The sequence below is a fragment of the Oncorhynchus gorbuscha genome, linkage group LG20 (assembly GCF_021184085.1).
Source record: "Oncorhynchus gorbuscha isolate QuinsamMale2020 ecotype Even-year linkage group LG20, OgorEven_v1.0, whole genome shotgun sequence".
Taxonomy (NCBI): Eukaryota; Metazoa; Chordata; class Actinopteri; order Salmoniformes; family Salmonidae; genus Oncorhynchus; species Oncorhynchus gorbuscha.
The window spans coordinates 43,753,388-43,770,887 of NC_060192.1; the positions used below are offsets into that span (position 1 = coordinate 43,753,388).

Genomic DNA, 17,500 nt, shown 5'->3' on the forward strand with positions numbered 1-17,500 from the left:
TAAAGGATCATCTCTGAAAATGATCTCATCAGAGAGGTGGAGGAGGTGGAGGGGGAGTCCTTTAGTCACCTCAGGACAGATTGTAGAGAATGATTGACCAACAGACTTTATTTTCAACCCTTTGATGTCTGTGATGTACCAAGTGCTTTGATAAATATTGATGTTAAAAAAATCCATAGGAGTTGATTCACTTGATTCACTTCTTACTGCAGTATAAAACCATAGGAGCTGATTCACTTGATTCACTTCTTACTGCAGTATAAAACCATAGGAGCTGATTCACTTGATTCACTTCTTACTGCAGTATAAAACCATAGGAGCTGATTCACTTGATTCACTTCTAACTCCAGTACAGATTGATGTTAATTAAACCATAGGAGCTGATTCACTTCTAACTCCAGTACAGATTGATGTGAATTAAACCATAGGAGCTGATTCACTTCTAACTCCAGTACAGATTGATGTGAATTAAACCATAGGAGCTGATTCACTTCTAACTCCAGTACAGATTGATGTTAATTAAACCATAGGAGCTGATTCACTTCTAACTCCAGTACAGATTGATGTTAATTAAACCATAGGAGCTGATTCACTTCTCACTACAGTACAGATTGATGTTAATTAAACCATAGGAGCTGATTCAATTGATTCACTTCTCAGATAAACAGTATAAAAACATAGAGCTGATTCACTTCTAACTCCAGTACAGATTGATTTAATTAAACCATAGGAGCTGATTCACTTCTAACTCCAGTACAGATTGATGTTAATTAAACCATAGGAGCTGATTCACTTCTCACTACAGTACAGATTGATGTTAATTAAACCATAGGAGCTGATTCAATTGATTCACTTCTCACTGCAGTATAAAACCATAGGAGCTGATTCACTTCTAACTCCAGTACAGATTGATGTTAATTAAACCATAGGAGCTGATTCACTTCTAACTCCAGTACAGATTGATGTTAATTAAACCATAGGAGCTGATTCACTTCTCACTACAGTACAGATTGATGTTAATTAAACCATAGGAGCTGATTCAAACTTACAGATTGATGTTAATTAAACCATAGGAGCTGATTCACTTCTAACTCCAGTACAGATTGATGTTAATTAAACCATAGGAGCTGATTCACTTAATCCCTTCTGCTTTCTGCCCCACTCACTACAGTACAGATTGATGTTAATTAAACCATAGGAGCTGATTCACTTCTAACTCCAGCACAGTTGATGTTAATTAAACAGGAGCTGATTCACTTCTAACTCCAGTACAGATTGATGTTAATTAAACCATAGGAGCTGATTCACTTCTAACTCCAGTACAGATTGATGTTAATTAAACCATAGGAGCTGATTCACTTCTCACTACAGTACAGATTGATGTTAATTAAACCAACAGACTGATTCACTTCTCACTACAGTACAGATTGACCATAGGAGCTGATTCACTTCTAACTCCAGTACAGATTGATGTTAATTAAACCATAGGAGCTGATTCACTTGACTCACTTACAGATTGATGTTAATTAAACCATAGGAGCTGATTCACTTCTAACTCCAGTACAGATTGATGTTAATTAAACCATAGGAGCTGATTCACTTCTCACTACAGTACAGATTGATGTTAATTAAACCATAGGAGCTGATTCACTTCTCACTACAGTACAGATTGATGTTAATTAAACCATAGGAGCTGATTCACTTCTAACTCCAGTACAGATTGATGTTAATTAAACCATAGGAGCTGATTCACTTCTCACTACAGTACAGATTGATGTTAATTAAACCATAGGAGCTGATTCACTTCTAACTCCAGTACAGATTGATGTTAATTAAACCATAGGAGCTGATTCACTTCTAACTCCAGTACAGATTGATGTTAATTAAACCATAGGAGCTGATTCACTTCTCACTACAGTACAGATTGATGTTAATTAAACCATAGGAGCTGATTCACTTCTAACTCCAGTACAGATTGATGTTAATTAAACCATAGGAGCTGATTCACTTCTAACTCCAGTACAGATTGATGTTAATTAAACCATAGGAGCTGATTCACTTCTAACTCCAGTACAGATTGATGTTAATTAAACCATAGGAGCTGATTCACTTCTCACTACAGTACAGATTGATGTTAATTAAACCATAGGAGCTGATTCACTTCTAACTCCAGTACAGATTGATGTTAATTAAACCATAGGAGCTGATTCACTTCTAACTCCAGTACAGATTGATGTTAATTAAACCATAGGAGCTGATTCACTTCTAACTCCAGTACAGATTGATGTTAATTAAACCATAGGAGCTGATTCACTTAATCCCTTCTGCTTTCTGCCCCACTTACTGCAGAACAGATTGATGTTAATTAAACCATAGGAGCTGATTCACTTAACTCCAGTAACAGATTGATGTTAATTAAACCATAGGAGCTGATTCACTTCTAACTCCAGTACAGATTGATGTTAATTAAACCATTGGAGCTGATTCACTTCTAACTCCAGTACAGATTGATGTTAATTAAACCATAGGAGCTGATTCACTTCTCACTACAGTACAGATTGATGTTAATTAAACCATAGGAGCTGATTCACTCACTACTGTCATGTTTTGTCTTATATTGTCTTGTCATTTTGCTTTTCCTTCTGTTCGTTTTCCCCCTGCTGGTCTTTTTAGGTTTGTTCCCTTTTTTCTCTCTCTCTCCCTCCCTCTCTCTCTTCTCTCTATCGTTCCGTTCCTGCTCCCAGCTGTTCCTATTCCCCTAATCAATCATTTAGTCTTTCCACACCTGTTCCCTATCTTTTCCCCTGATTAGAGTCCCTATTTCTCCCCTTGTTTTCCGTTTCTGTCCTGTCGGATCCTTGTATATTGTTCACCGTGCTGTGTCTTTGTATCGCCCTGTCGTGTCGTGTTTCCCTCAGATGCTGCGTGGTGAGCAGGTGTCTGAGTCTGCTACGGTCAAGTGCCTTCCCGAGGCAACCTACAGTTTATGATCGAGTCTCCAGTCTGTTCTCGTCATTACGAGTGGAATTGTTTTTTATGCTTTATTTACCGCTCCGATTTGTCTAGGAGTATTGCTATTTCCTTAAACTGGATTAAAGACTCTGTTTTCGCCAAGTCGCTTTTGGGTCCTCATTCACCTGCATAACAACTACAGTACAGATTGATGTTAATTAAACCATAGGAGCTGATTCACTCACTCCAGTACAGATTGATGTTAATTAAACCATAGGAGCTGATTCACTCACTACAGTACAGATTGATGTTAATTAAACCATAGGAGCTGATTCACTTACTGCAGAACCATTGACCTATATTTGTTACTTACGATCTGGAAAGCGAGACATCCTCCCCCCAACATAAAGGAGGAGATTCTTCTGAATCAGATAACTCATTTCCAAGCAACCTTTGGGTTACTGGCCAAACGCTTCTACTCGCCAGGCTACCTGCCTATGGGCTGGAGAAGGAGATATTTCTGACTTCGAAAAGTACCAGTCCAAGTTATCTTGCCTTTCCAAAGTTTTCGTTTTTTAGAATCCCTGACTAACTTTCAGCTAAGAACTTTTTAAACTTCTCACTCTCTTAATGTTCACCAGCCTGCTTTTAGACCTGAACATCATTTCAGCTGCTATGTTATAGATGATAAGCTGCATAGATCATAAAAATCATTGTGCTGTCTTCATTTATAGAGGTTTGCAAGGCCTCCGTTACCCTCACATTCTCATTCAAAGGTTGACTGAAATAGGCCTGGATCAGTCTTCTTCTGCAAGTGGTTTGAAAATTATCTGTCAGACAGGACTCAATGTGTGATCTCTGATGGTGTTAAATCTAGTTTTCTGAATTTTGCAAAAGGTGTACCGCATGGGTTTGCACTGGGGACTGTTCACTTTAATATTGATATAAATAACATTTATCGATCTGTTAAAATGTATAAAATTAATCTGTATGCAAATCAAATCAAATTGTACAGGTCTTACTGTGAAATGCTTATTTACAAGACTTTAACTTCTTATGGCTGGGGGGCAGTATTGAGTAGCTTGGATGAATAAGTTGTCCAAAGTAAACGGCCTGCTCCTCAGTCTCAGTAACTAATATTTGCATATCATTATTAGTATTGGATAGGAAACACTCTGAAGTTTCTAAAACTGTTTGAATGATGTCTGTGAGTATAACAGAACTCATATGGCAGGTAAAAACCTGAGGAGAAATCAAAACAGGAAGTGAAAAATCTGAGTTTGGTATGTATTCAACACAGTTCCCGTTGGGCTTCCACTAGATGTAACCTGTCTATAGAAATTTGAATGAGGCTTCTACTGTGATTGATTCTGTACTTAGTTGGAAATGTTTCTTCGACCTGTAATATAACTTTTTGACGTTTTTGTCCGACGTAACACTGGCTGGGAAAATGGCTGTGTTTTTCTGTGGCTTGGTGGTGACCTAACATAATCGTTTGTGGTGCTTTCGCCGTAAAGCCTATTTGAAATCGGACACTGTGGTGGGATTAACAACAAGATTACCTTTAAAACGGTATAAGATACATGTATCTTTGAGGAATATTTGATTATGAGATTTCTGTTGTTTTGAATTTGGCGCCCTGCACTTTCACTGGCTGTTGTCATATCATCCTGTTAACGGGATTGCAGCCCAAAGAGGTTTTTTAACCAACAATGAAATAGAGTCACACCCTGATCTGAGTGGAAGACCGCCTTTAACACAGCTTGCGGGCAATACAAATACCTGCTGATGCCGTTCGGACTGACCAACGCTCCTGCTGTGTTCCAGGCCCTGGTAAACAATGTTCTCTGGGACATGTTGAACCGGTTCGTATTCGTCTACCTTGATGACATCGTCTACCTGTTTTCCCACTTGGCTCAAGAACATGTCCTCCATGTCAGACAAGTCCAACATTGTCTTCTGGAGAACCAGCTGTACGTCAAAGTGTAAAGATGAGAACTCCATCGCTCCACCATTTCCTTCCTGGGATACATCATAGCTGCAGGCAACATCCAGATGGATCCTCAAAAGGTGAGAGCGTTGGGTGATGGGCCGCAACCCAGAGTGCAGCTGCAACGCTTCCTAGGGTTTGCCAAATTCTACAGCTGGTTCATTCGTGGCTACAGCACCCGGGCTTCCTCCCTGTCAGCACTCACCTCTCCCAAGGTCCCGTTTAAGTGGTCTCCAGCTGCAGACCAGGCGTTCTTGGACCTCAAACTCAATTCACGACCGCCCCCATCCTAATCCATCCAGATCCGTCCCGGCTTGGTGGAGGGCAGCGCCTCGGATGTCAGAGTGGGTTCATCCCAAGACCAAAATCTGCATCCTTGTGCTTTCCTCTCTGATCGTCTCAACCCCACAGAATGGAATTACGATTGGGGTAATTGGTAACTTCTGGAGCCAGCAGCTCGTGTGGGTAAAGTACACTCGCCACACCATCCCTTGCTCAGTCACTGGTCTCTCACCTTTTGAGTGCTCCCTGGGATATCAACCCCCGCTCTTCCCGGAGCAAGGAAGAGGTCAGCATACGCCCAGATGCTCGTCAGCCGCTGTCACCGTACATGGAAGAGAGCTCTTCTCAAGACCACCTCCAGGTATCGATGACACCGGAACCCAGCTCCCCATTGTCGTCTCGGGCAGAAGGCAGAGGGTATGGCTGTCCGCTCGGGATCTGCCCCTCCGGGTAGAGTCCCGCAAACTGTCTCCCCCATCTCCAAGATCCTTAGTCTGTCTGCTGTTCATCTTCTGTTGCCCCGTACCCTCTGTATACATCCCACTTTTCATGTGTCTAGGATTAAACCTATGTCTCACAGCCCTTTGTCTCCTGTTTCCAGGCCCACCCCTCTCCCACGTTTCATCGACAGCCAACCGGTGAGGTGTCTCCTGAAGGTGCGGCCGCGGGGCAGGAGATCCAGTACCTGGTTGACTGGGAAGGTTATGGCCCAGAGGAGAAGTGCTGGGTACCCGCTAGGGATATCCTGGACCCAGGCCTCATCGCTGAGTTCTATCGCTGGCATCCTAGAGGGGTTGGAGGGGTACTGTCACACCCTGATCTGTTTCAATTGTCTTTGTGCCTGTCTCCACCCCCCTCCAGGTGTAGCCCATCTTCCCCATTATCCCCTGTGTATTTATACCTGTGTTCTCTGTTTGTCTGTTGCCAGTTTGCCGTGTCTTGTCAGGTCTCTCTCCCGCATTCCTGCCCTGACCCCGAGCCTGCCTGCCTGCCGTCCTGTACCTCTGACCTGAACACGAACCTCTGCCTGCCCTCGACTTGCCCTTTGCCTGCCCCGTTTTTCTAATAAATCGTCTGAGAACTGTACTATGCATCTGGGTCATATCTTGAGTCGTGATAATCTAGGCAGGTTACCCTCGCTTTCTTGGGCATAGGGACTATTATGATCTGTTTGAAACATGTAGGTATTACAGACTCTGCATTGTTATGCCATTGCCCCAACTGTTGAGCAGGCTATGTTACAGCTACAATCTGACCTTGTTACCTGACAGAAAGCTCTGTTTGATTTAAAACTTGTACTTAAATGTGATCAAAACTAAATACATGTTATTCTCTAGTACTCGCAAGAATGTTTTGGATGGACTAAATATTTATTATTGGATGGTTCTTCCATTGATCGAGTCCCCACCTATAAATATCTAGGCATTTGGATTGACAAGGACTTCATATTTAAAAAAACATACAGATGAGTTAGTTAAAGAGCTAAGATTTAAAGTGGGTTTCCTGTTTTAGAAATAGATCTGGCCTCTCCCTGAAACAGCAGGAAGCAGATTGTACAGTCAACTTTCCTACCAGGTCTTGATTATGGTGACACCATTTACCAGAATGCATCAGCCACTACTCGTAAACCTTTGGATGCTATCTACCATATAGTGCCCTTCGCTTTATCACAGGTGACAGTTTTAATACTCACTACTGCATCCTGTATCAAAAGGCTGGTTGGTCCTCATTAAAGTCCTGTAGATCAATTAATTACTTCCTTTTTGTTTACAAAGCTTCCAATTTACTAAACTTCATTGTTAGTATAAAATAATGAGATACCAAACCCTTTCACAGGGTTGATTAGCTCTTTAGATTCCGCGGATCTCCACAGAATGAGTTGAATCTGCTTTTAGTTTTCATGCTCCACATTTTTGGAGTCACTTACAAAATTCATTGCATTTTGATTCCCTGGTGCCACTTGGGCATTTAAAAACTTTGATGATAAATTAGTTCACTGAGGTGTGCAATTGTTTTGATTGATTGATTTAGTAACTAGGTTCTAATGCTGTGATGTTCCAATGTAATGTACCTCTCATTTTTAAATATTTTGCTTTGCGGTCTTAGGGGAAACATTGAAATTAAACCATGGTCTCACTTGACATCGCCTGATTAAATACACTGATCAAAAATATAAATTCTATATAAATTCTCAACACACCCACCTGGTGGGGTAGAGTTGTAAAGACACCCACCTTGTGAGGTAGAGTTCTAAAGACACCCACCTTGTGAGGTAGTTCTAAAGACACCCACCTGGTGGGGTAGAGTTGTAAAGACACCCACCTTGTGAGGTAGAGTTCTCAAGACACCCACCTTGTGAGGTAGAGTTCTCAAGACACCCACCTTGTGAGGTAGAGTTGTAAAGACACCCACCTTGTGAGGTAGAATTCTAAACACACCCACCTTGTGAGGTAGAATTCTAAAGACACCCACCTTGTGGGGTAGAGTTCTCAAGACACCCACCTTGTGGGGTAGAGTTCTCAAGACACCCACCTTGTGGGGTAGAGGAAGAGTGGTGGAGCACTGTTGGAGGGGTCGGGCAGTACATGGATAGAGGCAGCACCAGGGATGGCCTTCTGCTGGGACACACAGGGTGCCACGGGTTAGAGTCAGGGGTTAAGGTCTGGGACGGTGTTCCACTGGTACACAGGATGCCACGGGTTAGGGTCAGGGGTTAAGGTCTGGGACGGTGTTCCACTGGTACACAGGGTGCCACGGGTTAGGGTCAGGGGTTAAGGTCTGGGACGGTGTTCCACTGGTACACAGGGTGCCACGGGTTAGGGTCAGGGGTTAAGGTCTGGGACGGTGTTCCACTGGTACACAGGGTGCCACGGGTTAGGGTCAGGGGTTAAGGTCTGGGACGGTGTTCCACTGGTACACAGGGTGCCACGGGTTAGGGTCAGGGGTTAAGGTCTGGGACGGTGTTCCACTGGTACACAGGGTGCCACGGGTTAGGGTCAGGGGTTAAGGTCTGGGACGGTGTTCCACTGGTACACAGGGTGCCACGGGTTAGGGTCAGGGGTTAAGGTCTGGGACGGTGTTCCACTGGTACACAGGGTGCCACGGGTTAGGGTCAGGGGTTAAGGTCTGGGACAGGTGGGGTTGGAGGCTTCTTTAATTGTACTGTGGTTATACCAGCATTCTAGATGTGTTCACTGACACAGTGGTCAGGCAGGTGGGGGTTAAGGTAGGTGTGTACGCTCTACCCAGAGAACAGCAGGCTGGAACGGTAGGACGGAGAGGGCATCTCTGTCTGTCCGGGAAGGGAATGGTTGGGGTGGGGTTAGGGTCAGGGACAGTGACATTAGGATCAGTAACTGGGTCAGGAATAGTAACTGTATGGAATATAGATCTTAAAGACTACCAACAGAATACAGATGATAAAATAGTCTGGAACAGTATCTCAATTTGAATCATCAACTAATACACTGCAAGTTCATTCCCAGATTTTATTTGACTCTGCGGAAACTCTGCCAATTAAACTTTCTGCTACTCCAAATTGTCTGTTGTGTTTTCAAATAAATATTGGAACTTACATGCACATGATGTGGGAATATCACCTGGTCACCTGATAGGGGACTGCCCCAGTGTGAACTCCTCCTGGTCACATGATGTGGGAATATCACCTGGTCACCTGATAGGGGACTGCCCCAGTGTGAAGTCCTCCTGGTCACATGATGTGGGAATATCACCTGGTCACCTGATAGGGGACTGCCCCTGTTCAGATGTGGGAATATCACCTGGTCACCTGATCCTGGTCACATGATGTGGGAATATCACCTGGTCACCTGATAGGGGACTGCCCCAGTGTGAAGTCCTCCTGGTCACATGATGTGGGAATATCACCTGGTCACCTGATAGGGGACTGCCCCAGTGTGAAGTGTGAAGACCTCCTGGTCACATGATGTGGGACTGGCACCTGGTCACATGATGTGGGACTGGCACCTGGTCACGGGTTGCCAGGTCTGTGTCCAGCGTGAAGACCTCCTGGTCACATGATGTGGGACTGGCACCTGGTCACATGATGTGGGACTGGCACCTGGTCACATGATGTGGGACTGGCACTTGGTCACAGGTTGCCAGGTCTGTGTCCAGTGTGAAGACCTCCTGGTCACAGGTTGCCAGGTCTGTGTCCAGTGTGAAGACCTCCTGGTCACAGGTTGCCAGGTCTGTGTTCACTTGGTCACAGGTTGCCAGGTCTGTGTCCAGTGTGAAGACAGTTCCCTGTGTTCAAAGTTCCCCAGTTCCACAGTTCCACAGTGGTTGTCTGGACTGACTGGCGTCAAAAATAATGTTGGTGCCGAGATGGAAACCTCCACATAAAGCTCAGTATAACTCAATGGCACTTCCTTGACGTCCTTTCACTAGAGATCTCCACAGCTTGGTGAACGGCGCCAAGGAGACGACATTAGATACTCTTTATATAGCAGTCAAAAAGGTCAACAGCTTATTAAGAGTTAACGTAACGCAATCATGTTTGAAGTCCTTAATAGTATTTTGTATATCTGTATCGTATGTCGATGTGGATTCTTTCCATGTGTGCCAAACTAAAGACTAGTTATCCATGATGTTTTGTTCTGTGCATAGACAACAACGTTCCTGACCCTAACAGAGGGTTAGGGTCAGGAATGGGGTAAGGGTCAGGGGGTTAGGGTCAGGGGGTTAGGTTCAGGGGTTAGGGTCAGGGGGTTAGGGTCAGGGGGTTAGGTTCAGGGGTTAGGGTCAGAATGGGTGGGTTGTCAGGGGGTAATGTCAGAGGTTAGGTCCAGGGGTTAGGGTCAGGAATGGGGGTTAGGGTCAGGGGTTAGGGTCAGGGGTTAGGTTCAGGGGTTAGGGTCAGGGGTTAGGGTCAGGGGTTTTGGGATGGGGTTAAGTTCAGGGGGTTAAGGTCAGGAACGGTGGGTTAGGGTAAGGGGGTCTAAGGTCAGGGGTTAGGGTCAGGAATGGGGTGGGGTTCAGGGGGTAGGGTCAGAGATGGTTAGGTCCAGGGGTGGGGTCAGAACGGTTGGCCGGGGGTTAGGGTCAGGGGTTGGGGTCAGGGGTTAGGACGGTTGGGGTGGGGTTGGGGTGGGGTTAGGGTCAGGGACTGTTTGGGATGGGGTTAGGGTAAGGGGCGGTTGGGGTGGGGTTAAGGTCAGGAACGGTTGGCGTGGGGTTAGGGTAAGGGACGGTTGGGGTGGGGTCAGCAACGGTTGGCGTGGGGTTAGGGATGGTTGGCGTGGGGTTAGGGACGGTTGGTGTGGGGTTAGGGACGGTTGGTGTGGGGTTAGGGACGGTTGGTGTGGGGTTAGGGACGGTTGGTGTGGGGTTAGGGATGGTTGGCGTGGGGTTAGGGACGGTCGGCGTGGGGCTAGGGACGGTTGGTGTGGGGTTAGGGATGGTTGGCGTGGGGCTAGGTTCAGGGACTGTTTGGGGTGGGGTCTTGCAGTAAAACAGACACTAATCAGCTCTTACTTAAAGCCCAACCATGTCTTCTGAGTGCTGTGGAGTACAAAGACAAGAGAGCACATGTCTTAACAGAGAGAAGGAAAGAGAGAGTTAGAGAGCGAGAGTTAGAGAGCGAGAGTTAGAGAGCGAGAGTTAGAGAGAGAGAGGTGGAGAGAGAGAGATTGTTGCAACACTGTACACAGACAATAATATAACATTTGAAATGTCCATATTCTTTAAAAACGTTTGTGTGTGTAATTTTCACTAAATGTTTCCCTTGTTTATTTCCCTTTTGTTTATTGTCTATTCCATTTGCTTTGGTATTGTAAACACCTGTTTCCCATGCCAATAAATCCCTTTGAATTGACAGAAAGAAAGAGAGAGAGAGCTAGAGAGAGAGAGAGAGAGAGAGAGAGAGAGAGAGAGAGAGAGGCAGAGAACAGAGAGAGAGACAGAGAGATGGAGAGGAGAGACAGAGAGACAGAAGAGAGAGAGATGGAGAGAGAGACAGAAGAGAGAGAGAGAAGATTGAGAGAGACAGAAGAGAGAGAGAAGATTGAGAGAGACAGAGAGAGAGAGAGAGAGAGAGAGAGACAGAGAGAGAGAGAGAGAGAGAAGAGAGAGAGAGACAGAGAGATGGAGAGAGAGCGAGGGACAGAAGAGAGAGAGAGAGACAGAAGAGAGAGAGAAGAGGACAGATTGAGAGACAGAGAGATGGAGAGGAGAGACAGAACAGAGAGAGAGAGAGAAAGAGAGACAGAGAGATGGAGAGGAGAGACAGAACAGAGAGATGGAGAGGAGAGACAGAGAGACAGAAGAGAGAGAGAGAGACAGAGAGAGAGAGGGGTAGAGAGAAGACAGAGAGATGGAGAGGAGAGACAGAACAGAGAGAGAGAGAGAGAGAGAGAGAGGGACAGAGAGAAGACTGAGAGTACAGGTCTTCACAGAACATAGAAGACAGAGAGAGAGAAAGAGAGAGAAGAGAGAGAGAGAGAGAGAGAGAGAGAGAGAGAGAGAGAGAGAGAGACAGAGAGAGAGAGAGAGAGAGAGAGAGAGAGAGAGAGAGAGAGAGAGAGAGAGAGAGAGAGAGAGAGAGAGAGACAGAGAGAGAGAGAAGACTGAAAGAGTACAGGTCTTTGCAGAACATAGAAGACAGATGAAAGGGACAAAGAGGTAGTGAGAACAACACACTGGATCAACTGTATGTTGGTTACCTGCCAAGTAGCAACATTCAATCAAACTCTGTATTTAACAAGTTTACCAACGTTTTAGTTTTTATCACTCAACTTTTTTAATCAGAAAATAAAACTCTTAATTAAGGAACCACCCTTTTTTTACATACCCAAATCTAACTGCCTGTAGCTCAGGACCTGAAGCAAGGATATGCATATTCTTGGCTACATTTGAAAGGAAACACTTTGAAGTTTGTGGAAATGTGAAAGAAATGTAGGAGAATAAAACACATTAGATCTGGTAAAATATAGTACAAAGAAAAAACCAACCATTCTTTTGTAATTTTTTTTGTACCATTGTCTTTGAAATGCAAGAGAAAGGCCATAATTAATGTATTAATCCATCCCTGGGTGCAGTATACATTCTGACCACTAGATGTGCAACATGTTAGACTGATCCAATGAACTATTGCATTTCTGTTCAAAGTTTTGTATCAAGACTGCCCAAATATGCCCAATTTGTTTATTAATAACTTTGTATGTAAAAAAATTGTACACTCTCCTCAAACAATAGCATGGTATTATTTCACTGTAATAGCTACTGTACATTGGACAGTGCAGTTAGATTAACAAGAATTTAAGCTTTCTGCCAATATCAGATATGTCTATGTCCTGGGAAAGGTTCTTCTTACTTACAACCTCATGCTAATCGCATTAGCTACATTAGCTCAACCGTCCCGTGGAAGGGACAACGATAATCTGGACATCCAGATACATCCACCAGGCAAAACTAAGTAACATGTTGCCTGCTCGTTGCAGTCGCTGTCCTCATATAAAGGAGAATGAGCGCCTTATGGTGAGGACAGCCGTGCTGCAGCCCAGCTTCAGATGCAATCATTAGGCAAGGGAAATGTAAGTGTAGGAAAGGATGAAACAGCGTCTGTACCACCAGTAAGTACAGATAGTAGTATAAAACCTCACGCAGCCAGACAAGTTTCTCAAGGCTTCTGGAAAGAAATGCTGTCGGGATTGTCAACCGGGGTCACTCATTCAGCCGATAGAAACCTTTAACCAGAGCCTGAGTCTCCTCAGGTCTCTCCTCCACCCGTTAAGGAGTCTGAACCACTGAAGCCTCTCACCGTTAGACCGGACTAATTGAAAACCCTAGTCATTGGTGACTACATTACCTACAATATCATCCAGCCATGACACATTGTTTACCAGGGGCCAGGGCTACCAACGTAAACTCAAATCTGAAGACGGTGCTGGCTGAGGCTCAAACTAGGTTTGGCAAATCTAAACATGCGTTTTCCTTAGAAATCTTGTTGGAATAAAGAACTCCTCTATTCCGGTCATTAATGAAAACATATTGTGATAACACCTCACATCTCAAAATGGGACCGCTTAATGTTAGATCCCTCACCTCCAATGACAAGGAACTAATCACTGATCATAAACTTAATGTGATTGGCCTGACTAAAACGTAGCCTGATGAATTTTACTGTGCTAAATGAGAACTCTGAGAGCAGAGAACTCTAAATGAGAACTCTGAGAGCAGAGAACTCTAAATGAGAACTCTGAGAGCAGAGAACTCTAAATGAGAACTCTGAGAGCAGAGAACTCTAAATGAGAACTCTGAGAGCAGAGAACTCTAAATGAGAACTCTGAGAGCAGAGAACTCTAAATGAGAACTCTGAGAGCAGAGAACTCTAAATGAGAACTCTGAGAGCAGAGAACTCTAAATGAGAACTCTGAGAGCAGAGAACTCTAAATGAGAACTCTGAGAGCAGAGAACTCTAAATGAGAACTCTGAGAGCAGAGAACTCTAAATGAGAACTCTGAGAGCAGAGAACTCTAAATGAGAACTCTGAGAGCAGAGAACTCTAAATGAGAACTCTGAGAGCAGAGAACTCTAAATGAGAACTCTGAGAGCAGAGAACTCTAAATGAGAACTCTGAGAGCAGAGAACTCTAAATGAGAACTCTGAGAGCAGAGAACTCTAAATGAGAACTCTGAGAGCAGAGAACTCTAAATGAGAACTCTGAGAGCAGAGAACTCTAAATGAGAACTCTGAGAGCAGAGAACTCTAAATGAGAACTCTGCTCCTGGCTACACTAGTGACCATATCTAACATACATTTGACGCAACAAATTTATTTACACATATTTTTATTTTTATTTTTAGGTTAAAAGTCATGAAATCTATGCAGCTCAACTCCGTCCTATTTGTAGCTACTGGTTAAAGGCCTCCTGGGCCATATACAGCATTCCTCATTACATTCCCTGAATTCCTATTGGCCCTTGTAGTCATGGAAGATATTTAAAAAATTGGTGACTTCAATATTCACATGAAGAAGTCCACAGAACCACTCCAAAAGTCTTTCGGAGCCGTCATCGACTAAGTGGACTTTGTCCAACATGTCTCAGGACCTACTCACTGCCAGAGTCATAACCTGGATCAAGTTTTTCCACCATAGTTTGCAAATAAATTCATTAAAAATCCTACAATGTGATTTTCTGGATTTCTTTTGTCAAATTTTGTCTGTCATAAGTGTACCTATGATGAAAATTACAGGCCTCTCTCATCTTTTTAAGTGGGAGAACTTGCACAATTGGTGGCTGACTAAATACTTTTTGCCCCACTGTATATATATATATATAAAAGAGAGAGCGATATACAAATATATATATAAAGAGAGAGCGAGAGCGATATATATACAGAGAGAGAGAGAGCAATATAGATATATATATATATATAGAGAGAGAGAGAGCAATATAGATATATATATATAGAGAGAGAGAGAGAGAGAGCGATATAGATATATAGATATATAGAGAGAGAGCGATATAGATATATAGATATATAGAGAGAGAGCGATATATATATATATATATATAGAGAGAGAGAGAGAGAGCGATATAGATATATAGATATATAGAGAGAGAGCGATATAGATATATATTTATATAGAGAGAGAGCGATATAGATATATATTTATATAGAGAGAGAGTGATATAGATATATAGATATAGAGAGAGAGTGATATAGATATAGATATATATATAAGAGAGAGAGCGATATAGATATAGATATAAAGAGAGAGAGAGTGATATAGATATAGATATATAGAGAGAGAGTGATATAGATATATAGATATATAAAGAGAGAGCGATATAGATATATATATAAAGAGAGAGAGAGTGATATAGATATATATATATAGAGAGTGATATAGATATAGATATATAGAGAGAGAGCGATATAGATATATATATAAAGAGAGAGAGAGATATAGATATATATATATAGAGAGAGAGTGATATATATATATATATATATAGAGAGAGAGTAGATATAGATATATATATATAGAGAGAGAGAGCGATATATATATATATATATATATATATAGAGAGCGATATAGATATATATATATAGAGAGAGAGAGCGATATAGATATATATATATATATATATATAAAGAGAGAGCGATATGGATATATCTATATAGAGAGAGAGTATATATATATATATATATATATATATAGAGAGAGAGATAGATATATATATATATAGAGAGCGATATAGATATATATATATATATATAGAGAGAGAGCGATATAGATATATATATATATATATATATATAGAGAGAGAGCAATATAGATATATATATAAAGAGAGAGAGAGTGATATAGATATATATATATATAGAGAGTGGTAGAGATATAGATATATAGAGAGAGAGTGATATAGATATATATATAGAGAGAGAGTGATATGGATATATATATATAGAGAGAGAGAGTGGTAGAGATATAGATATATAGAGAGAGAGTGATATAGATATATATATATAGAGAGAGAGAGTGATAACAATAATCCCACATTTCTTTTTGATACTGTCGCAAAGCTCACTAAAAAGCAGCATTCCCCAAGAGAGGATGGCTTTCACTTCAGCAGTGATGAATTCATGAACTTCTTCGACAACGAAAAGATCATGAACTTTAGAAAACAAATTACGGACTGTTCTTTGAATATGCATATTGTCCCGAGTCTGAACAGAACGGCCAAGACCTTGGAACAATGGAGACTGTATGGGCTGACGTTGGAGATGAGAAGTAGGTACGGGGAGTTGACATTTAATATGGAACAGACAAGCAACAAAACAGGAACAGCGTCAGCACACGGGGAAACATATGAAAACCAATGCTGCAGTCGGGAATAGAACTGGGAACCAGACAGATATAGGGAGGTAATGATAGAGGGGATGGAGTCCCGGTGAGTCCAATAATCGCCGATGCGCGTGACGGGGAAAGGCAGGAGTGCATACTGATTGTGGCAGGAGTACATAATGCTGGGGGGCCTGGGGGCATGGGGGCCTGGGGGCTTAGGGGCCTGGGGGCCTGGGGGCCTGGGGGCTTGGGGGCCTGGGGGCCTGGGGGCCTGGGGGCTTGGGGGCCTGGGGGCCTGGGGGCCTGGGGGCTTGGGGGCCTGGGGCCCTGGGATCTTCGTGGGCTATACTCAGCATTGTCTCAGGGTAGTTATTCGGTGGTATGCTGATAACCCCTTGGTGGCGTTGGAAAAGTGGGTGGGCTTATATCCTGCCTGGTGGGCTTATATCCTGCCTGGTGGGTTTATATCTTGCCTGGTGGGTTTATATCCTGCCTGGTGGGCTTATATCCTGCCTGGTGGGTTTATATCCTGCCTGGTGGGTTTATATCTTGCCTGGTGGGTTTATATCCTGCCTGGTGGGTTTATCTCCTGCCTGGTGGGCTTATATCCTGCCTGGTGGGCTTATCTCCTGCCTGGTGGGTTTATATCCTGCCTGGTGGGCTTATCTCCTGCCTGGTGGGCTTATCTCCTGCCTGGTGGGCTTATCTCCTGCCTGATGGGCTTATATCCTGCCTGGTGGGCTTATATCCTGCCTGGTTGGCCCTCTGCAGGGGCATCTGCCTGGTTGGCCCTCTGCAGGGGTATCTGCCTGGTTGGCCCTCTGCAGGGGTATCTGTCTGGTTGGCCCTCTGCAGGGGTATCTGCCTGGTTGGCCCTCTGCAGGGGTATCTGCCTGGTTGGCCCTCTGCAGGGGTATCTGCCTGGTTGGCCCTCTGCAGGGGTATCTGCCTGGTTTGCCCTCTGCAGGGGTATCTGCCTGGTTGGCCCTCTGCAGGGGTATCTGCCTGGTTGGCCCTCTGCAGGGGTATCTTTGTACGGCGCCACAGTGTCCCCCGACCCCCCCGACGATCTATCTCAGTCCTCAGTGTCTATGTCTAAATGTCGGGGTCTAGAATCAGTCTGTCCAGTCTGGTGTACTTTCTCCTGTCTTACTTGGTGTCCTGTTGACATTATGTCTTCTCCCCCTCTGTTCTGTTGATATTACCCTCTCCTCTCCTCTCCTCTCCTCTCCCCTCCTCCCCCTCTCCTCCTCTCCTCTCCTCTCCTCTCCTCCTCTCCTCTACCCTCCCCTCCCCTCCCCTCCCCTCTTCTCTCCCCTCTCCTCCCCTCTCCTCCCCTCTCCTCTCCTCTCCTCTCCCCTCCCTCCCCTCCCTCCCCTCCCCTCTCCCCTCCCCTCTCCTCTCCCTCCCCCTCCTCTCCTCTCCTCTCCCCTCCCCTCTTCTCTCCTCTCCCTCTCCTCTCCT

At 44.0% G+C, this 17,500-nt stretch overlaps 1 protein-coding gene across 1 annotated transcript in view; it reads right to left on the reverse strand.

The window, feature by feature from the left end:
- inpp5kb (inositol polyphosphate-5-phosphatase Kb) overlaps positions 1–17,500 on the reverse strand; it is a 37,217-nt gene that overhangs the window by 9,116 nt on the left and 10,601 nt on the right. The window lies entirely within an intron of this gene.